Source organism: Stegodyphus dumicola, chromosome 8 (assembly GCF_044657685.1).
Source record: "Stegodyphus dumicola isolate Sdum_Otavi_A_Nest chromosome 8, ASM4465768v1".
In the NCBI taxonomy this organism is placed as follows: Eukaryota; Metazoa; Arthropoda; class Arachnida; order Araneae; family Eresidae; genus Stegodyphus; species Stegodyphus dumicola.
In genome coordinates, this window is record NC_140775.1 from 56521679 (window position 1) to 56545934 (window position 24256).

The following is a 24256-nucleotide window of genomic DNA, read 5'->3' on the forward strand; positions in this document are numbered from 1 at the left end:
AAAAGTAGTTCCATGTTTTCTTTTGATATGTTGATAAATCTGCCAATAAATATTGATAGCTCGGCAATCTTTAAAAAAGTCGCAAAAATTGCTAATTTGCATTCCATAATTAACTTTTACAGATAAAAATGACCACTAGTAAATTTTATTTGAAACAGGCAATTCCCTTTTTCCTGGTGATTCAATTTTAAATGACTTAAGCAGGACAAAAACAACTAAATAGTATATTAAAAATATAAAACATTAAAAATCAACTTTCTGCACATAAATGCAGCCATGAAAGTAAGTGAAGCAGTTAAACTACATTGTGACCATAGCTACTGTTAGCAACTATAACTGGTTGTATGCATTCAATTTGGTAATGGGCATTCAATATAAGATGAATCAGCCTTTTGAAATGAATCAGCCAGGTATCTAAGTCCCATAGCTTCAAAGTACTTCTCTTCACCACCCAAGGCTTACATTAGAGAATAATCCTCAGCCTTGATTCTCCTTTTATTTTTATTAGTAAATAATACTAAACAATAATGGCTGAATAATAACTATACAACAGCATTATATAAACTGCAAACTGCCTTCAAATTCCAGTGAATTAGTCGGAACAAAACTTGTTTTAGTCTGTCTAGTCAATCAACTTTGTTTGAAGCTTCAAAACACTTTTCCCTTGACAAGTTCTGTTTGAAGCTCTGGAACAAAAGAAATTAACACATGCTTTTGATACTTCTAGGTTACCATTTTATGTACATAGCATTTTCAGTTCTAAAATGTATTGTTCATATTTTATTTAGCATTTTCAGTTCTAAAATTTATTGTTCACAATTTATTTATTATTAAAAAATTTTCTTTAGCCATGTATTTCAGAAACAGAAATAGGTAACGTCCAAATATTCTTACAGCTTTGTTAGGTTTTTTTTTATCTCGATTTTTAAATTCATTTAAAAATTAAGCAGCGCTAGGGGCTAACTTTGAACTTGCTAGTTCTTTCGTAATTTTTATAAATTGAACTTGGACTACATTCTAATTTCTTACATAAATTTAATACAGAATATGCAGTTCCTTCTGTGATGAATCATACACCAAAAAGGAATATACAGTTACACATTTTGGAATGATTTGTGTAATACTAACATTATTTCCTCATATATATATATATATATATATAATGCAATTATTCTGTATCTAGTTCATGTAATAAAAAAATTAATCTTCTAAGTAATTTAACAAGCAATCACTAAATTCGGCTTTTTTTTTTTTTTTTTTTTTCCTTAAACTTTAAATAACACCAATACTAGTTCAGAAACAGCTAAGATTTCACATCACATTTACTGCAATTAATTGCTTTATTCATACACTATATTAGTACTTTTATTGTAAGTCAAACATAGTTCTATTTATTCAGTTTAAAATGAACGAAGTTCAATTAAATTTTCAGCACTAAATTTCTAAAAGATCCAAACAAAACTTTTGATAGTAATAGACCTTAGTTAACACATTCAGATTCCTAAAGTATGTGTGTGTGTGTATTAACTTAAAGCATCTAAAGTTAAAAGTAAATTGGAGTTAAAGCAAGGCAATTCATGGTTAGGTTAAGTTACTAAAAATTATTGACAAAAATCTGAAAATGGTATATTGTACATAATAATAATAATAATAATATATTACACTTCTTTAATATCCATATTTTGTATATTCACAGTTAAAAATCCTAAAAATCAAATGTTTTTATTGTTCACTACAATACTACTAATGTAATACATAATTTTAAGTAGCTTATTAACATTCAGTTAATTAATTACATTATAGTCACCAAGCTAATTTAACCTTTAACCTTCTTAATGCTTCACTTTCATTTGGGAATGCTATTATTACAGTCATTTTGTCAAGCTGTCTATTTGAAATGAAAAAATGATAGACTACTTTTATGATTTTCTTCAACAACTATAAGTTTCGGAAAATATTTAAAAAATTAATTTACCGATTCAATTGAACACAAAAGAAAAAATTATGTACGGGAAAACATATTGCTCTGAAAAACAACCAAAGACGAAACAAACCATTAAATATATTTCAAAACATCCCTAAATGTGCGTAAAAAAAGTTCCATTTTATTTTTTAACATGCCGATTAATAAACAAGTTTTTATTTTAAATGGCTGATATACATAGTTATGCACTTTCCTCGTATAAACAAACAAGGACAGTTCCTGAATGTATTACAAAATAAGGGACTACGTTAGCAGCTGACTAGTTTTACATAAAGTAATCGGAATACTCCAATACTGACGTCTATAACACGTTGCTTACGTCCACTAGCCTTTCCAAAAGCTGAAAAAAGGAAACGTCCAACAACAGATATCAAAAGAAAACTTTGAAGTACTATACTCTGGTCACAAGAATATACTTTGGTCACAATGAAAGAAAGATGTAAAATAAACAGTACTTACGAAATGATGCAGAATTTAATACCAATAGTGATTAAAATAACGAAAAATAGAAAAAGACACAAACACTACTTTGCTCTCAACAACAGAATTTTAGATTGGTGCACCTCTACATGCAGTCTTATATTCTTGCGGTTAGTTAATGATATCCAGTGCTTGTGCAAGGGCTAAGTACGGTTAGGTAGCATACGAATGTTATCAGAATGTTCGAGATCAAGCCTCTGGATGGCGATTCCATCAGCTCTCGTCAAAGTCGTAGCTAGGGTTTTCAGCGCACAGGGACAACTAAAGATTTCGTGCCCCCTACTGCTTTCCAAGGATGGAAAACATTTAATTCTAAAATGTCGTAACATCAGTTTGGCGTCCCTTGGATTCTGCGCCCGGACACAGATGCCCCCCTTGCCCCCCTCTAGCTACGCCCCTGGCTCTCTCAGAAAAAGATTACGCACTCTCCATTACAAAATTTAATAAATATATTACGAAGTAAGTGACGATTGTGGCCTACCGGAAAGAAGGCCATTAGGTGAGGTTCTAAGTGGGGTACAGAATTAAACTTTTTTATTTTTGGATATATGCAGATATTTTAAGAGCTTTACAATGAGCTTGAGCATCGTAGACTAACAAAATCTAAAAGAGGTAAACATACGTAAAAATGCTGGGCTGGATTAAGATCTTTAGAGGTCCTAAGCATATAAAAGATTTTGGCGCCTCTACATACATTTGCGCCAGTTTTTCCTTCATTCCTTCCCTTTCTGAAGTCATGCACAGTTTTGCACAAGAGTTGAGACAACTTGACAACAGAAGAGATGAAGACCTGATACGACTCGAGAGCTACAGGACATTGATTCAACGAAGGTGACAAAGTGTGGTTATGGAAGACGGAAAGGACTCTGTCCTGAACTGAAATCCCCTTGGGACTGTCTTAACACAGTCCTAAACAGACTGAACGACGTAATCGTTCAGCCTGTTTTCATCGTAGTTCCGCTCCACAAGTCATCAAATTCTAAGCCTAACGTAGCTCATTACGACAGACCAACCCCTTACTATAGTCATAGTACATAATCCGCATAGTGTATATAATGTAAATATTATACTAAACCCATAGTAATTTGTGTATAAATTTGTAAATTTATGCCTTTGTTTGTTGGTTTAGCATTTGATTTGTTTTACGTCATTTACTGGAATTATTGCTTAAGTATTGCATTGATTTGCTTTATTTGCATGTATGCTTGACTGCCTTTATTTGCTTGTACTGCCTGGGACATGCAATCCTTGGGAAGGGGACAATGTTACAAATTTTGCCCATATACGGATAATTTTAGTGAAATTACATGTGGAATTGTATTTTTCTGTATAACGTAAAAATCTCGAGGGAGAATGCTCTGCCGCAAAAAATAAGAGCACAGAGCAAGTCCATTCAACGCTGTGTAAATGGCTATCTCGCAAATTGGTGAGATATCGTTAAGCTTTTTGTTGCGTATTTTAGATGAGCTTTGCCTGCGTTGTGTTAACGTTCTTATAGCTAGAAGTGTATCTACTGATTGTACTCTGCGATACTGGGAACACCTGTACGAGTATTTCTGTAAAAACTTCCAGAACTCTAAAGTTTTTTTTAAATAAATTTTTTCAACCTATATGCACGCAACAATAAATTTTAAGTAACAGTATTTTTTACACGTTCCGACGAGTACTCATATAGGTCAAAATGTATTCGGGTGTATGTAAGGTGCATGTAGGTATTGTATGTAAGGTGACATTTTTAGATATAATATTCTTCCACAAGTAATATACAGATGTTATAAGCTAAAAATGAAATGAAGCTTTTTTTTTTTTTTTTTTTTTTTTTTTCAATAAACTGCTGAAAAACATTTCTAGCATCGGAGATGATAAACAGAAAACATATCAACTTAACAGTCGAAATATTGACCAGGAGTATTAAGTTTAGTGTGCCAAACGCTTTCCGTAAAATCCTGAATAGCAATATTGAAAAATTTCCTTTTAATAATATCTGGGAAGCGTTTTTCCAAACTCTACCCCACTTTTTGAAATTTTTCGTCACGGAAATATCAACTAAATTTAAAATAGAAGTCGGCATACCCATTGCCTCCTAAATATATATTTAGGAGGCAAATGGCATACCCCACTTAAACATTACAGCGTGCTTTCGAATGTATCACAGTGTGTAACAGCTGATTTTGTGTTCTTGTTTACGGAGATTTTTCTTAATTTCTTATGACTGGAAATTTACGCGAAATCTTGAATGAATGGATATTGTTTATCTGCTTGCCTAAATTCAGAAATTAAAATTTATTTATAAAAAAATACAAATAACCTCATAATTATCGAAATACTTCATTGTTTCGATGAAACATTAAAATGTAATAAATTACTGGACATCATGACATTAAATGTCTTTGTAACTGTGCTAATACGTTCTGTTACGTAGAAGCTGCTCAACTTATTTATTTAACATAATATTGTCTCATTTATTAAGCATAATTATCAGACTTCTTACTTCTTTAATGCCTTAAGAATATTAATAAACGCTTGTGCAATATTTGCATCCTCGTTGTCATGAAGGAAGGAAAAAATAGCCCATATGATCTCCACATAAGCATTTTATTGATTTGTAATTTTTGTGTTTAGCAGTACTAAAATTGCATTTAATGGATATGTGTATGCTTTTTTTGATGACGGTAACATAAATATGTTTAAAAGTACAGGAAAAGCTCAGAAAATGTTGGATAGATGAGCTTGTAAAAAATTTAATTTATGATAGAAAAGTCAAAGAAATGAAAAAAGAAATTTCTGGTCTAAAATTGTAAGATCAGTCATATTATCAGCTTGAATATCGGAAGCCTCTATTTAATATTATGTTCAGTTTTGAAGTTTTGATCTTCGGAATATATACTAGGTGATTTGGATAATGACATTTTTATGACGATAAAGATTGCTAATTAATGGTGTGAAAATGATCGGCAGCATTCTAAAAGTTTCGAGGTGATAATTTGACATATACATATAACAAACTTTACCGAATATAGTTTTGTGTCTGAAGATATATATTTGCAACCACCTTTTGATAATTTAATAAAATGTGTTTTATAATTTAATTTACACTGAACCATTTTCATCTTTACATTATGAATATCTTGGATTTTTTTAACGAAGATTCTATAGTTGCAAATTTAGAGATCAAACAAGAACTTATTATTCTATATTTAAATTTCTTTCAAAGTTCATTATTTATTTTATATGTACACATATATTTTATACATGAAAAGATATATATGCATAATAAATAAAGATAAATATGTATAGAATCTATATTTTTATGGAGAATTTGTTGAGAATTCTCCTAATTTATACTAAAGCTTGCTGAAATGTATACTATATGTATAGAAAAATTTATACTGGAAAAACAAATTGCTGTGCCTATTTGTTCTGCTATTTCGGTGGGTCCACCAGCGGCTGAGCAGTTAAGTCACTGAACACTAATAATTCACCCTGATTTCGATTCCAGATAAACGGATTGATTGCATGGGCGTTTCCATGATTTTACATGTATAATATTGGAAGAAATAATTTTCTCTTAGAAAATCTTACATCTTAATTTCAATCTGCTTTTAGCTTTTGAATATTAAAGAATGTAAACAGGAAAGAATAAAAAATATTGAAATATAGCTTACACTTTAATAAAAGGAAAACACTAAAAGCTTTCAGATTTTATATTAAGCGCAAAGGAGGTTCTTTTCCCCCCCCCTCATTGATACACACATACACGTTTCCAGAACATTTGAGCTAATGTTATTTAGGGCTAAAAATATTTAAAAACAGCATAGCCTTAGAATTTCCGACAGACAATCCCGCACGCTGGAGATAATTTTTTTTCATACAGTGTTGCCACTGCTCGTTTTGAGATCTTTGACTTTGTTAATCAAAAATTCGTTAACGTTTTACAAAATAGGAAATAGGAAATAAGACAGATTCTAAATTCTAGCTTCCAGGTGCCCATATTCTAGTGAAAGACTACGTTATTCAGAACTGGATGGCTTTAGGTACCGTTGTTTTTTCACAGTTTGAGAAACATACATATATTCATGCAGATTCTTCATTATTTAATTTCTTTAAATATAATGCAGGGCAATAATATTTGGTAGCAACAATTTTAAAAGTTAGAGATTAATAGCCGTTCTGGACTAACGCCCCTTTGGGCTAATGATGCACGTCCATTACCGAGCGCAAATGATTTATGGGATCACATCTACAAATATGTCAGAGAGAACTTAATAAATTTAATAATCCTAAAAACAGTCTCATACATCTGGAAAGGCATGGATAAAGACTGGAAATAAACTGGATCATACTAGAAAAGCATAACTAAAGATGCACCTAACATTAACAAAACAATAGTATAATAGTAATTAAAATATTATTAATGATTACATTTATTCATTCAACTCACAGAATATCTTATAATTTCTCCCCCTTCACTCTCAACGTTAATCAAAACGTAGAAAGAACTATTTTATCATTCGTCGCTCTCTTTTGTTTGTCTTAATGCGAATCCTGTTATTTCTTTTGGATATTTTGTATTACATTTCCTAAACGTTTCGTTTATACATGTTTTCCTGAATATTTAATTAATTTATTTATTATTAAATGTAAATGTTGGAGATTTAAGTTATGTTTAGACGTAGCTTATTTACTTACTTTTTGTGCATTCGAAAGAGAAAATTTTGGAAGCGCAGGACACATATTCACATTGGTCATGTTACGAAACACTGTGAAAAAACACAGGATTGGTTTGCCGTGTTTTAATTGCAGCAATACTGCGATATTGCAGTGGTTATACTGGATTTCTGTTATATTTGTAACTTTTCCCAGTAAACGTAAGAGGCCTCTAAGTACAGCATTGAGATTGTAGTGTTACATAGCGATGTTTAACGAGAGAACTTAAAATAAGAGGCGAAAAAAAATTAGACAGTTTGTTTTCTTAGAAACCGGAGATCCGATGCAAATCTAGAAATGAGATGGCTAGACTGAAGTCAAAGTTCTGGCGAGGAGTGAACAACCAGAGAAATGTAGCATACTGATGTTGAAGTATTACACCAGCATTAACACCAGAAATTATAAGATGTATAATGCGCATGTTAAATAAAATAGTGTTAGAGGGGTAACAGTAATTTTTATATTTCTGTGCATTTATTTAATTTTTGACTCATAAATGATTTGTCACAGATATTTTTCCTAAAAATGCAATTTTCTTGCGTTTTCTGAAATGGGGGGGAGAACTTTTTTTAACATACATAAAAACATACACGTCTTAATACATAAATTTTTTTGAAAATGTATTTATCGGAGAAATGGTTTATTAATCTAACTTCTGAAAATTAATTGTACGTCAGTGTCTCAGTGTGTCGCTTTTGTAACTACTCAAAAGATTAAAAAATCTATAATTCTTCTAGAACGCGATAGATGGCAGCACTATTAAACAGACAATGGACTGTTCTTTTGTTACTTGTATTTTCTGCAAGCTAGTCGAGGATTTTTTTAGTCAACAGTGGCGTCAAAACATTATGCTACCCAGTGCTGTCCTCAATTTGCCCCCCTAGGGCAGTACCTAAATTTGCCGCCTGTTTAATAAACAAACGGCATGTAGGAAAATAAATTAAAACTGTACGTTTATTTTTAAAGAAAAACTTTAAAATTTTATTAGTGTTTTGTTTGTTTTTCAGTTTACGAAGCCATCATTTTTATTGTAGTGGTCAGCTACGTTGTTCTTGTTGCTGTTATGTAGATAAAATATACAGTTTTAGTTCTTAAATTAACTTTATAAATTATTATTAATAAAATTTAAAATTAATAATTAAATATTAATAAATTAATTTATAATTAATAAAATTTAAAAAACTTCCCACAACTAGCAACACTTACAGCTATTGAGAGGGATCACTTGTATTACAATATTTGGAACTTAGTTCTGGATATTGTATTTTAGAAATATCCGAAAATTCAAAAGAACTGTCCTTATACGTTCCTGTTTCGATTTTCCCAGTAATGAAGGAAATAAAGCTCTGAAATATTTTTTTAACAAGGAATATCATCACGATCATAATTTATTCATGTTCATAATTTTCTTTAAAAAGCTTAGATGGAATAAAAGAAACATAACAAAAGTATGTTAGCTGTAGAAACCCGTGGTGATTTCTTTGAATACATTATCTAAAGCAAAAACATTTTCTTCTCAAGCTAATTCCGTATGGATATTATTCTTCACCCGCCTCGACGATAAATCTGACTAATCCCTGTAAAATAATGGTTCAATACTGCTCCTACACACGTGCCGTCCGAGACGGACCGACCCCTCCGCCTGCTCTAGCTACGCCACTGTTAGCTACTAGTTAAAGTAATTTGTAATTTTTGAGTTAAACAGCATTCATCACAAATTTTTTAGTTTTCTCTTTATTGTGTGTGTAATAGAAAATTTGCGACTTAACATACCTCCAGAAATTTTATGTATGTGTAAAAAATTAGGAACATTTTGTTTTTAGTTAATTGAAGCGTAATGAATATTTCTTAATCAAAATTTAACGTTTTTTAAAACAGAGTCTTTTCCTCTCTACTTTTGAGTTCGTTTTCTAAAATTCTTACAAAAAATGTTTATTTTAAGAAATTTTTAGCTGGAATCTAAAATCGTTGTTTAAAGTAATAAACTATATGTAGCTACAATTTGTTTACGAACAGACCTACCTATCTTCTTCATTACTTCATATCTATCCTTCACTTCAGTTGCTCCCTTTTATTCAGCGGCTGTTTCATTAATGTGAAATATAGGATATTCTGTTCAGAAATGTGAGTATAAATCTCTCAGAAAATCATGTCTTCTTTGTTTTTCCCCTTAAAACTCCAGTTAAATATTCTCCTTATAGCTTGCTCTGTAAAAAAAATAACAATAGTTCGTAAGATTGTAGCTAAATTAAAGTTACTTTGTTGGTTAGATCTTTACTTGAGTTATGAAGCGATTATTCGCTAAGTTAAGCTGTGTCAGTAACAACACGAGGGAAGGGTCAAAAGATCCTTTTATTCAACTCAAGCAAAGTTTTTATTTTGGACCAAGGAGGTGTCTTTTGACACTCCTTGTGCTTACAGGTCCACGCCAATACTTTGGACAGCAACTCAAAACAGTAATGTAAAATTAAAACTAAACTTAAGTTGACAAATAAGCCGGAGCTGTACAGAGATATAAGGGTAATTGGTTCTTGGTCCTACCATCGACGTAGAGTAACCGTCAATTAATATGCAGAGAAACACGTGCCAAAAAGGCAGAACACACTCTGTCTGAAGTAACTCAGACACCAGCTTAAATAGTAGCTTTCTACCCGCGAAACTGTAATCTCATTTTGCAAGAAAGCGTGGATTGTAAACAAAAGCTATAAGAAAGGTTGCTCCCAAAATTAACCGCAAGTTAAATTAAATAAATCCCCACAAGTTAATAAAAATTATGCAAGGAGGGGAAGAAAGCGAAAGCATCACAAGATCTGAATCTCTAGATTGCAGTTTAGCTAGAAAGATTCCATAAACTGATATCCTTGTAATCCTTCCGTAAAATCTACACTTTTTTTTAATAATGTGACACAGTTATACGTATATATATGTAGATTATACGCAAATTAAATGAGTATTGTAAGAACTCCGAATCTTAACAAAAGAGTTTTGTTGAAATATAAGCTAACAGGAAATCACACAAATATTTCGATTCGTTTTACTTCCTTGTACGACGTAAACGAAGTATTGTAAAGCGAAAATTTTCGGGTAACACATTTCAACGAAACTATTCATTTTGACCGCTGTCGAATGAAATTTAACGATGTTTTAGCATGACGTTTGTACTTTAAGACTGAATAAAGAACTCTTTTTCCCCAAAAAAGGTTTCAAAATGGATCCAGAAGATATTTTTTTGTGGAGTCTGTATGTAAGTACGTACGTATCTATGTGTTTTGCATAGTCAAAAACGAGTAGACTCACAACGTTGAAATTTTGTATATAGAACTGCTATAACATGCAGTTGTGCACCTCCCTTTTTGGCTGCAATCGGCTACCCACTCTGTTACTCAGCTGAGCTCAGCTTTTTTATTCTTATATGCTGGTAAATTGTGTATTTTTTGCTTTAAATATGATTAGTTATCAACAATTTAAAAGTTATTTAAGTGCGTCTAAGCCCCTTTTTTTATCATAGCAGCCCTATTTTTTTGCATTTGAAACTTGGCAAAATAGTGAATTAAGTCAGTTTCTGCACCTTCATCTTTTTTTTTTTTTTTTTTTTTTTTTCCGGAGTGGGACCAAAAATAACTTTCAGTTTTGTGCACCGAAAAATGTACCTTCTTGTCTGCTGGCCGAATTGCTTGTTTTTGTGTAGAAACTCTAATTAAAGTAATGATAAATAAAATAAAAAGAATTAAAAGAAAGAGGAGGAAAATAGAAAAAAAAGATATAGAAGATTGTAAATTCAGACAACAGAATTTTATCATCTCATTATGTGTCCTTTTTGATGCAGACAATAGTTTGCAGGTGACAAATTGAAATGAAATTTTGTAGCCGGGATACTTATAACAGAGTTCTACAAATATCTTTTATTAATTATACTAACTAAGGTTAATGAAACTTGTGGCCATCGAAAAATATCAAAATTTTATTAAGAAGTGTGCGTTGATTTTAAGTCTTGCTTTGATACATTAATCTTGTCATAAGTAAAGTATAATGTTTTAATTTTTAATATTTTATACTAAATTATTTTACTTATCTTAGACAATATAATCAAGTTTTCTGAATTATTTCTAAAGCATGATGTTTTGCTTTCTGTATACATATGAGCACCAATTTAAATTTAATTTATTTCATAAAATTGCAGTGGATTGCAACTTTAAGCGAAGTATTTTCTGTAGCATTGATTAAAGTCATGGATTCACGCTTTAATTAGAAGATATTAAAAATAAATTAACATTACGTAAGATCGAGTTATTGTAAATATACAGAAAGTTAAATCTTATTCTTATTTTTACTTAAAAAAAAAATCTTCATCTGTTGGCAAAGCGGTGGACTGCAAAGGAGTACTCCAATAGGTTGCTGGTTCAACTCCGGCTTGACAGAATGTATGGCATTTTTTTTAATTTGAAAAACTAAATTGTTAAATAAAGGGAATTCTAGGGTATATCTTTTGCATATATTTAGAACGGAACATCCAAATTCCGGAAAATTAGGTAAGAATTGTATAAAGAAATATTCAGTTGCTTTGTTTCTTTCTTTAGCTGGAATTTTGTCGAATTTTTTGTCTATTGGTATCGCGTGAGCACATGCTTCCCCTTTATCATTTTTCCTCCTAACAGCTGAAGAAGAAGGGTCAGTTTAAATTTCAAAGTTTGTCCTGTAAATTTATGCAGTTATGCTGATTCTTTAACATTAAATAAAATGTTTCAAAAACTCAAAAAAAGTAATAAAAATTCTGCATTTCATTAAATTACTTAAAAAAGATCGTTAAGTATTTCTCTGCTTTTTGTAATATTTTATTTAAGAACTGGATTAATTAAATTTTGTAACCGATATTCGAAATGCATGGCTTTATGAATCTCTTTTTTTATTAAAGTATGTTATTTGTATAAATATTTGTAAAACTTATGGCCAACGAAAAATCAAAATATTACTAAATAGATGGTATATATTACTTTTTAATGGCACATTATTTTGTTGCTTTGATGTGTAATATCATAATACTTTTTTTTTTATCTGAGCATTCTCTTTCGATGATTCTGAGCATACTTAGCATTTATATTTTTAATTTAAAAAATGACACTACAAATTCTTAGAATTTTTTAATCCCGTATATCTAACAAAGCATGGTAAATAAGTATCATAAGACCATAGCCCCTTACCTCTCTCCCATAAACTTCCCTTCATTTCTGAAGTTAAAAATGTGATTGCGTCTACTATTTCCAATTAAGAATTTCATGCTGTGCTACAAGCTGCATTTGGTCCATTAATGTCAAGGCTGTACCTATGGAATTAGTTGCTGCTGATACTGATGTCTAACGAGTAGGCTGCAATTTGTTCGCTGCACCTTCTCTTGACATAGACAGCAAGGGCGTTAGCTGTTGTTCAAAGAAGTCGTCCGTTCTTTCCCACTCCTCAATTAAAAATTTCCCCCAGTTAGAAAATAAAAAATAAAAAATAAATAAATAAATAAATAAAAATTGACATTCGTGAAGCTATTATTACTGTCATGTACATGACGTTCATTTTTAAAGCAGGTCCATCAAAGAAAAAACACATCACGTAGTGACTTGAACGTAAGTACAATTATTCCTTAATTACTGACATGATTGAGATTCATGAGGTTGCATTTATCGCGACTACTCTTAGAGTTAAGTGTTCTGAACATAGCTGTCACTTTCGAGTTCCTGGTCAAATTTATTCACCCACGGCTGAAGACAGAAGAGCTGTTTGCAATAAACATGATGTAGCTGTTTTCTTTGATTAATACACACTTATTTAGGAAAGTGCGGATTTTCGATAGGGCTTAAACACAGAATTACTTAGCGTGGACAGGTGAATTTTCCTCTGGCTCTGAAAGTAAGAGAAGTGGAGAGTAGAAATAGGGGGTTTAGAGATTCCTTTTCTTATTACGTAGGGTTGAACTATTCTAGTGAGATATAGCTGACTTCAAAGAGAAGGAAGGTATTATGATGAGAGCAACTAAAGCCGTATCACGACTATGAACGCGGAACGTAAGAGGCAACTTTTCCTAAACGTCCGTTCTCCCAAATCTTGGTTGAATGTCACAGGTTTCATCTGCAATATTTTATGACGATGAGAATAAAATTACCTTTTTTGGCAAATTTGAGGCTATGTTTTGCATAGGGCAAAGTATTAAGTGGGAATGGAAGGACACAGTAATTGCGTTATCTTACTATGTAAATTTCCTTGAACTAAAGATGCCTCGAAAAATTGTGTTTCACAAGATACTGAGAAAATTTGTTTCCTGATGAGGTAGAAACTTTATTTCGATGAGACGTGATGATAATGATAACCCTGTAGAGAGATTCCACTCTTATTGTGGCAGTCTATATAACTTATATCGAGGGATACTCACCGCAGATGTACCATTTAATACTCAAGATTGTGAACTTCAAAGAGAAGCTTCGGTTAACCAACTGACAGTGTATTCTAACCTTGTACTGTATTCTCTCTTTCTCTTTAATGTGTGCCTTCTGCACTTCTGGCTAGCAGTCCGAAGGTTCGGAGTCAAAGGCCGGGCGAGAGCGATGTATATTTTTCATGTCTTCATGTCTCATACTCTGAAACAAAAACTTTATGACTTTACAATCTTATTAATTAATAATTTACATCAAAATTGGATCGGATTGGATTACTTAGATTACCTCAAAGCACACGAGTGCTATCTGCCAGAAGGAAGGTATGCCTTCGTAGAGGAGTTTTTAAAAGAAACTGGCTTGTATTCATGTTACACAAAACCGCTGAAACGCTCATGCGGTCAGCCTGTTCGTCAGGATTTGAGCCTGAGGTGAACTACTAGAAGAGCGTTCAGCTGTTTCCTTCTGCCCGGCTGCTGGTGGACATTGCGATTAGATCCTACACTAATTAGATGTGTGCTACTAACTTAATCAAGCAGAGTATCTATATAACTAGTCGAAAAATATGTTTTCCTTTGTAAAGCAAAACCATTGAAATCGGAAAAGAAATAGAAAATTGAAACTAAATCTGAAATTGTTTGCGCAAATAATGAAATTTTACACGGGCAGTAATAAAAATCTCACGCTTCTTTATCTACGATTTGATTTTTTAAGACACATTTAGTCTTAAAATTAAATTATTTTCCAAGCAGATAAGGCATCTGTCTATTCATGATACGATTTCGAAAAGCAGATAAGGATAAATGTTTGGTCAAAATGTCATGACTTAGTTCGATTACTAAACCAAATTTGCAACAGTAAATGAGTAGAGAACATCCTAATTTGTAATTTGCTTGGATAGTTTTGGTAACGTAACGTTTAACATTTCGTAACATATTTTTACAACATGAAGTTAAAACGCTGCAAATCCCCTTGGCTGCAATAACAGCGTCGGTAAATTTTTCATCATGCTGAATGCTTTTCAGCATGCATGCAAAATAAAAATTCTGAAGCTGAATTTTTACAGAAACTTTCTTTGATGTTTCTTTCAAAATTGTGCGAAACATATTCAGAGTCGTCTCGTTTCTACTGGAAAGCTGTAATGATGGTAACGAAGGGGAACTTCGAATCCTGTTGCACACTTCTTCTAATTAAACTGTGATTTTTTTATACTTTGTGGTTCTTTTAATTTGAGTTATGTGCCTACCTTCGAGTGACTCGTCAAAAAGAAAGACATTTTTTGTTAAGAGTACTTAATTTTTTAAATGTATTTTTTGTGACGCTATAAGAAGGACAGGAAATTCCCGTATGAACTCTATAAAAGATATGATGAATTAGATTCAAAAAAACCTACGTGTTCGTGAAAAGTTACAAATGTCTTTCTGGCGCAAATTTTTCTAGTTAAAGATATATCTCGATTAAGTAATAAAATAATATAAAAATAATAAATTATAAAATTCAATTTAATAAATTCTAGTTTGGCGTCAACTCAAAATTACTCATTTTTATTTGAGAACTTACTGTACACGAGGGTCGATAATTTTCAAATATAAAAAGTACTGCACAAGGTATTATAAAAAGATTGCAAAGCCTTTTATATCCTCGTCTTGAATTTATAATTTATCTTTAAAAAATAAAATAAGGTAAGACTTTTGGGTATGTGATGCCTAGTTAAAATCAAAATTCTGACTATTTTTTTTTTAAATCTATTATGTGTATTGACTAATTTTTCATATTTATCTTTAAAGGTTATTTAATAGGACGAGGAAAAATTTACCAAATGGTGTTTTTTTACTGATGGTCAGTGTAAAAATTTTAATTTCGTATAAATTTGCTAAAGGAAGTTGTAGGGTTACACTTGACCTAGTAATTTTAGTCTAACAACCCTAGACGTGAAGCGAATTATCACTGTGTCTGAGAAAACAATGGTAAGTTCTGAGAAAGCTACAACAAACCTTTTATTTAAACAGAATTTAGAACATAAGGGTACCTACTCCCTTCTGCTACAATTTCCACAGCTCGTGGTCATGTAAGGTAAAATAGAACAGCCCAAATTAAATCAGGCATTGAGCAGTAGGCAAGGGCTACACAATTAAATACTACTATAAGCTGGCTCACAAACTCTACCGGAGTGTCAGAATTAAAGTATCGGCAGAGAGAAACCTCAAAGCCAAATATTGCACCCTTAGAGCTGGCAGGAAACTAACCACTTAGAGCGCACGCGATTCCAGAAAAGCGCTTTGTCTCAAAACGAAAAACCTCAGTTTAAATGCTTGTTACTCATTTGCATTCCAGTGAGGAATTTAGAAAGCAGAAATTAGAGTAAAGACTGAAATGATAAATAACTCTTTAATTTATGTCAAATTCCCTGCAAAATCGCATGACCAAAACCACAGTAGTCGGAAGGTTTACAATAGATTAATTTCTTAAAGAATCAATCATTTATGAGTTTAAAAGTATGTATTTATGCAATTATTTTAGAAATCCTCTGCTATATATATATATATATATATATATATATATATACGTTAGAACACCTATATATTTTTTAAACATATATGGATATGATAATAAGAGTTTACTTAAATATGCTTCGTGTTCTACTGGGCTCACATTGACTGTTTATGTTCTACCACTGGGATCAAACACGAATAATATACACATATACGCCCATACAAAAAGGAAAAAAAAAAAAAAAAAACACTCCATCACATATGCAGGTATCAAATATTAATTCCACTGTTGGAAATGTTAATACATAAGTGAAACTGTTCTTTGTCCATCATATTCCAGAAGGATTTTAATGGTTTTGAGAGAGAATTCAACGACAAAGGAATATCTATCTATACGCATAGTAAGGTTCAAATTTTGAATTTCATGTTCTGGCAGATAGAGACTTAATAGTTAAAGAAAATATATTACAATTTCTCTAGACCTTTCATGATAAAACAGAAAATCAAGGCCAAACTCTAGCATGTGATTCAAACTGGAAACTCGTAAACAATTTTCGGCATTACAGGAGAAGCGTAAATGAATTCCCTTCAAAACCACTGACATCTTTCATACTTATGATTTGTAATGTGACAATCTCAACTTTCACTTTTTTGCTGGAACCTGTGCCAAGGGGAGGAACTCCTATCAGCATGAGCCATCTTCCCCTTCCTGCGCCGCAGTTGTGCACGCCCTGTGGATGGATGCACAGTCGAATGGAAGAAAACAGAAGTGCAATTTGATTCTTATCAGAAAATTAGACTCCCTTTTTCCCGGGGAGGGGGATAAGGTAGTCTCCCACTTTTATTAGAGGGAGAACACAGGAAGTAAACAAAATTTTGAAGAGTTGTCTTAGAAGAAAGAGATAAATGCAGAAAATTGAATCTGTTTTTATTTATCTCAGGAGAGAATGATTATTGAAACGCAGGCACTTAAAGCTTTTAATTAACATTTCGCATTTAACAAGTTTATTAATACGAATGTTTACTGTTTTTAATCCGATCTGCTGTGTAACTTGATCTGATTTGTGAAGATTTGACATAATTATTAATAGTATACAAAGTGAATTCTAAAAATACAAAATTTAGCACAGTAACTGAAGTTCTCAATTTTTTTTAATTTTATACTTCATAAATAAGAATAAAAAATATATGTACCAAAAGGGGCGCCATTTCACATTCATTTAAATCGCTTGTGCAAAAATTGTACCATCAAATATAGTATAATGTATCACTAGAGGTACATATTTGTAATGTTTTGAGAATCTCTGAATCTACTGCTATAACATGTAGATGTGCACCTCGTATTTTGATTGTAATCGTATAACCAAACCTATATAAACAACTTTTTAGAGTGCGTACTAAAATTTATCTTCTGATTTCCTTAATTTTGCAGCACAATGCGCAAAATTTTTTACCACATAGGTCTTTTATCGTTTGTTCTTACTACTTTACTTTAAATAATATATATATATATATCCACTCTGGTACCCGGCTCACTGATCTCCGTTTGGTAAATCTTTACATTATGGTAACTTGGCAATTTTTTGGCGAAAATTTGGCGACCAACCCTGCTACAGCAACTTGCTAGTTTTTTGGGGGTGAATTTTGTTTTCACGAAATAAAGGCATGTTTTTTTTTTTTTTTTTTTTTTTTTTTTTTTTTTTTTTTTTTTTTCTTTTCACTCAACATTTTTTTCCAACAATCTGCTAGCCGAATTACGCTTATGCTAGAACTTTTATGGAACAAAAGTGCTTAATCATGACGAAGATCAGGTGCGAAATTGGGAGAAAGTGCAGAATTGCCCACTGCTTGCCGCGTTTTTAAAAATTGCACATACATGGTATCCATGTACACGTCGACCTATTTTCACTTAAAAAAACATCCCAGAATTGCACAAAAATGGCATTGCGCACACTCTTGACTTTATCCATGTACACTGCTAAAGTCCTAGCTAGTAACCTTTATCGCCTTACCAAAATGTCGCCAAACTACCTGTTACCATATTCCAAAGATTAGCCAAAAATTCTTCAACAAAGCTGTGCAATGTGACTTTGTTAATTACTCCCAAGTATTTAATTATGAAATTCTCTTCGAAGATAGAAGCCTCAGACCACTTGCAACTCACACCTTCATGGGAGGAGACGATAACTTTTTCACTTAGCTCCTCAATTGGTAGCTGTTTATACTTCCAATGCATCTGATTTTGATTGAAGTTCTTCTGTAGCTTGAATATTGTTCTTTTAGACTGATAAAACTAATGCTGTGAGATTTTTCGCATTGTCATGATATAGTAGTGTTGTAAATAGGTTGCTTAGGTTGTTGTGTAGTTGCTGTAGTGTATAGTGGTCAATTATAGAGCCTAAGTTCTCAGTTTTGGGTTCACAGCTGATTTTGGAGTATTGAAAGATTACCGTGACAGCTTCGCTCTCTAGATGGTTTTTGCATTGAGTTGTTAAACTCCTCAACTTCCCCTCGCATTTCCTCGCCAAGATGTAAATTTAAAGTTAAGTGAAGTGAGTATTTAAACGAGTGAATCTCTGAGTTTATTCAGAGAATGTTTTCCCTAGCCAGCGCACGTTTCGTTGCTGTTTCCCTGTTACGCTAGTACGCCCCTTGGCCATCTCGGATAATTGTCACGCCTGTTATGTTTTGTTGAGTCAAACTACGTTCGCCATACTTTAGCATACTAATTCAGCACTATTCTAATTAGACTTTGAATTAATTTATATTCTACGTTTAAGTTGCACAAGTTGATGGTGTTATTGTAAAGCACGAAGATCGTGCCTTTTTGTTATTAGTTGGAATTAATAGAGGGTTATTTTTATCCTTCGTCTATACTGGTATTTCATTCACGGCTGTGTGAGAATTCGACAGGTTTATTTGTAGGATCTAGTTTAGTGTATGCGGAAAAGAAGAGACACATCTTACACTGTGTACATTCAATCCATTATGAACCCGCAAGCATGTAATAGTATTTTAGTATTATTCTTACCGTAGTATTTTACAGCATTTTTGATTCCACCTTTTTTTTTTTTTTTTTTTCCTGATAGGTGACGAGTTTAGGATCACTAAACCCATTCATTGCTCACAAAATTGGCGTGAAACCATTTATAAAAACAAAATTTATTTTCGTTTCATTCCTCATGCATTGACTGCACCCTTGGAATGGTTACAGTCGAAAACATCGCGGACGAAAACGTCGCGGAGAAAACAACGCAAAGCGAAAACGTCGTGCTACAAAACATCGTGGGAGAACACATCGCAAAGAGAAAACATCGCAGTCCTAAAACATCGTGGTACAAAACATCGTCGTCGAAAATAAAGCGGCTCAAAAACTTTGCAGTTTAAAAACATCGTCGTCGAAAATATCGTGGTAAAAAATAAAGTATCTACAAATCATCGCATGTTAATAACATCGCAGACATGCTTTTTTCATACATGCTTTTCGCAAACATGCTTTAATAACTGTAAATGGATATTCCCATAATGATTTGTGAACGCAAGATGGAAAGAAGGATAATTTTTACTTTCACAATTTTTTATTAACTAATAATTTTTTTTCTGAAAAATTTACATTTCCGTCTTTGGAACTGTACTGTTTAATATTTACGAATAAATTGTGTTTTGATTCTTCATCAAGTTTTGTTATCAATCACTCCGAAACCAGGAACAAGTAGCACGCAACAATACGAATAAATACTTTCTGATTGTTTTATTTCCAGTGTAATATTTTACTTTTCGATCGAGAAAAATAACAAAGCGTGTTAAGAAAGAAACTTAAGCATAGCAAATTAATGCGACTCATAGCAATTAATAGAATTTTAAACCGACATAGTTAACTAACAAAGGCCATTAATAAATCATTTTTATAAAGTTTTTACTGGTAATTTTTCATGAAAAGTATAAGTTACATTTAATTTTCTATGCTTAAGTTTCCTTCTTACTTTCTCAGCAAAAATTTATTAGTTAATAAAAAAATGTGAAAGTAAAAATTATCCTTCTTTACATCTTGCGCTCACAAATCATTATGGGAATATTCATTTACAGTTATTAAAGCATTTTTTCGAAAACCATGTATGAAAAAAGCATGTCTGCGATATTATCGTCATGCGATGATTTCTAGATACTTTATTTTTTACCACAATATTTTCGACGACGATGTTTTTAAATTGCGAAGTTTTTGAACCGCTTTATTTTCAACGACGATGTTTTGTACCACGATGTTTTCTCTTTGCGATGTTTTCTCCCACGATGTTTTGTAGCACGACGTTTTCGCCTTGCGTTGTTTTCTCCGCGACGTTTTCGTCCGCGATGTTATCGGCGGACACTCCTTGGAATAAGATCAAATTTCTGCATCCCATTATTTGATGGAAACGGCACGCACTACTGTTGTCTTTTTTTCATAAAAATTCTAACTCGAGAGGAAACTTGATACTTCGCTAATGATTCTGAGAAAAACAAAGAAAAGTAATCCCTTCGGAGAAAGTTTACTAGGGCCACAGAAATTTTTATTTCACAAATTTCGAGTAAGGACCATGCTAATGATTTTTGACAGTAAGTGAATAATTCATAATGAAAAAATGTGATACAGGCGGGGAACTATTTTTTGAAGAAATATTGGACAAACTTCTGATAAGACATCACAGTGTTAGTTCTGAAAAAGCTGACAGTTGAAAACTACTTGTAGTTTCTGATAACAATGGGTTGTACAGCTCTATTTTTGTCAAAAATTATTTTCAGTTTCTAGCAAAGAAAAGTGCCACAGTTCTCAACCACTCCCTTTTTTTTATCAGGCTTATGACCTACAGACTATTTTAAAAACTTTTCCTTAAACTGAAGTCTACCTCAAAGATCTTTACCCTTGAAGAAATTTAGATGACTAAACATTTAAACAGTATTTCAAAGGATGAGTTCTACAAAGGAATCAAGCAGCTGCATGAACGCGCCAAGAGTTCCATAACTTACAAGGATTTGCATTGAAGACTTAAAAGGATTTTATTTTCCTTACCTTTGGATCTAGTACGAAGTTAGCCCGGTAACTTTGTAGACGCTTTGCACAGATAGGATTTTGATACAGAAACGTAAAATTAATTATTTCAACATATAAGTAATAAACTCCATTAATATATTAATCACCAGAAGGACTAAATTATAGTATTAAATTCCAAAATATGATTTAAAGACACTCCGAGAACTATAACCATTTTAAAACAGAACCTACTGTTTATAGTCAGATACTTTAAAATAGGCACTTCAAAGCGCTTTAGACCCTCCTTTATTTGCGATAATAATACGCACCGTTATCATTGCAGAGTACTTATATTTCACCCCTCATTTGAGACAAGTCAGCTTTCAGTCGTGCGATTTTCACAAAGGGAAACACAATAAACGGAAATGAAATGAAAAAAAAATTAGGGGGCCTAACTATCTGACGCAGCTGCTGTTACCCTGGTTACGAGGCAAGCCGGATAGTAAAAATGATCCTGAAGTGCCTGTTCTAAAGTAACCGACCACACCTTGATCTTGCCAAAACATTATTATTTTTAAGAACACAATTCGGGAAAGAGAATAAAGGATTATATGACAAAAGGGATTTAATTATGTTGAAATAAAGGATAATATAACTAGCCAAGAAGAGCCTATCAAAAAGGAGTAAAATTAGGGCAATGCTGTCATTGCCTTCGTTATACCGTAGCTGTGTGGAAAATCTATCTACTGGAAAAGATCATATAATTATCAGTAGATCTATCTAAAATGGCTGTTCCTAGACCCATGTTCCCCGATTTTTGCTTCATAAGTGCATGGGCAGATCTGCCTAAAAGGAAAAGTATCCTTCGTGGAGGATTTCCTACGAGAAAGTTCTTCCAGTATTTATATGTGGAAAATCGCGAAAATGCTAATGCAGCCTAATTCGGTACTGATTTGTTGAATCTGAATCACATGTATTCAGTAATCTTATCCATTTGTTGACCAGTGCACCGATCCATATGATTCAGTTTTGAGAAATAAATCAAACAAGATAGTAAACATTTAGATGCGACAATCTTAGTCTCGTGTTTCCTTAAAAATGTTTGAACATTATTTATCTAATGCGGTGTACAAGCAACAAAGCATTTTCCTTTTCTCACTGTTTTAGCGTTTTTATGAGGAGTGTGTTTAATTTTATGGAAGAACTTTACTTTTGCATTCTTAGTTCTGCCAATATTTGGCACAAAAGACTTAGGTCTCGGTTTTATCTGCTTTGGACTATCATGAATCTACGCTTTATTTGAAACAAACATACTGTGGCGAAATGCCCAGCTGCGGTAAAATAGCTTCCGCGCAAAGCGGATGTAGGTTTGCAAAAAAGGGCAAGGAAAGGCAAGGTTGCCAGATTTGGCGTGAAATCGTCCATTTGGCGAAACAATTAGCGATACGCCATAGACAGAGCGAGAACATTCTGAAACAAATTATTACCGGTTTGCCCCAGAATGTTCTCGAAGGCAGGACAAAAGCTATATAAACCCTGCCTGTACGTAGAGTGCAGTGTATCGTGAATTTATTGTCAAAAGTATCTGGAGTATGTTGAGTTCAGTAGTAGTCTCTAAAGTTCAGAGATTAACTCGAGAGCGATCGACCGAGTCGAAAGCTGTACTTTAGTGCTTTGCCGTGAAGCTGTCTACACCGTTATTGCCTGATAGCCTGGAGGCTGCGTTGCTGATTGCTTCAGCGTGTTTGTCGTAGTTTTTCGGCAACTGTAACGCGTCTTTGGAACTGTCCTGTTTAATATTTACGAATAAATTGCGTTTTGATTCTTCATCAAGTTTTGTTATCAATCACTCCAAAACCACGAACAAGTAGAACGCAACAATACGAATAAATACTTACTGATTGTTCTATTGCCAGTGTAATATTTTACTTTTCGATCGAGAAAAATAACAGAGCGTGTATTAAACAAATAAAATATGTAGAAATACTGTAATATTATAAAGCAAAGAGAAACTGCTGAGGTGGACAATTTTAACAACAGACATTTTAAATAATAATCTTTTAGAGAACCCGCTTATAAATATATCATTAATTAATGACTTTGATTAATATCATTAATCAAAATGACTGACTCAGAGAGAAACGTCTTTAGCTGTTTAGAACTAATCGAATGACTTCATGAAAGTTTTCGACATGGCATTCCAGTTCTAAAAGAAACGAACGCACATACACACACACCATCTTACACAGTCACAAAAAAAAAAAAAAAAAAAAAAAAAAAAAAAAAAAAAAACTGAAGTATGCCTTTTATAAAGAGTTTTTGTTGACTTTAACAATAAAGTTTCACAAAAAAGTGCTTAGTAAAAATATATAAATAAAAAAGATATAATCATTTTTCGCAGCTTGGGAGCAGATATAAAGCTCACACAGCCCAGCTTTGCGATTTCCCGTTTCACTTCAGAACCATGTAAACATATAAAACATAACATTTGTTCCCCCTTAATATATTTGCCACGTCAGCTATCAAGAAATCACCGGCGCATCTTGATGAATAATTCCTCCTTACCATTCCGCAAATGATTGCTAAACTCTTCATTATAAGACATCCTGCTGCTACAATGCTTGTCAAGATAGAAAAATGACGACTTCGTTGACAAGGATTAAGTAGACAGGACATCTTATTAACGATACCACTGAAACGTTCCGATGAGAACTCTGACAGCCAAGACCGATGTCCCAACTTACAGAACTGTTATCTGAAATAGCCCCCAAATCTTATCAAGAGAACAACTCCAGTTGACCGGTTTACTGCCTGGAAACGCGAACCAAGTTTGATTCGCAGGACAGATATAACGAAAGAAAAGAGGCTTTCCCAAGAAACGTAATGTGGTAGACGTGAATGCAGTGTTCTGGGTGACATTGAGCTATAGTATAGCGTTGTCTGTTTGCTTAGGCTATTGCAAGTTATGTGACAAAATCACCTTTTTTTTTTTAGTCACTATTGATGAGTGTTAATCTTATTATAACACAATTACACGATACCAGACGGACAGGATGGACGTTTGGTCGGGAATTGCACTTTTCGGTCGTCTTTGCATCGTTCTTTAATTTATCTTTTAAAGAAAAGATTGCATCCTTTCTTTAGCATATGTTAAGCTGTTGTAAGAATG

The 24256-nt window shown here is 32.7% G+C and overlaps 1 protein-coding gene across 1 annotated transcript in view; it reads right to left on the bottom strand.

Annotated features, from left to right (window-relative positions):
- The window catches only part of Nf-YB (nuclear factor Y-box B), a 60593-nt gene extending 57995 nt beyond the window's left edge, over positions 1-2598 (bottom strand). Inside the window, exon 1 of the mRNA XM_085821873.1 lies at positions 2444-2598. The gene's annotated coding sequence lies outside the window, so the exon portion shown is untranslated. The remainder of the gene's footprint in view (positions 1-2443) is intronic.
- Positions 2599-24256: the final 21658 nt, after the last annotated feature.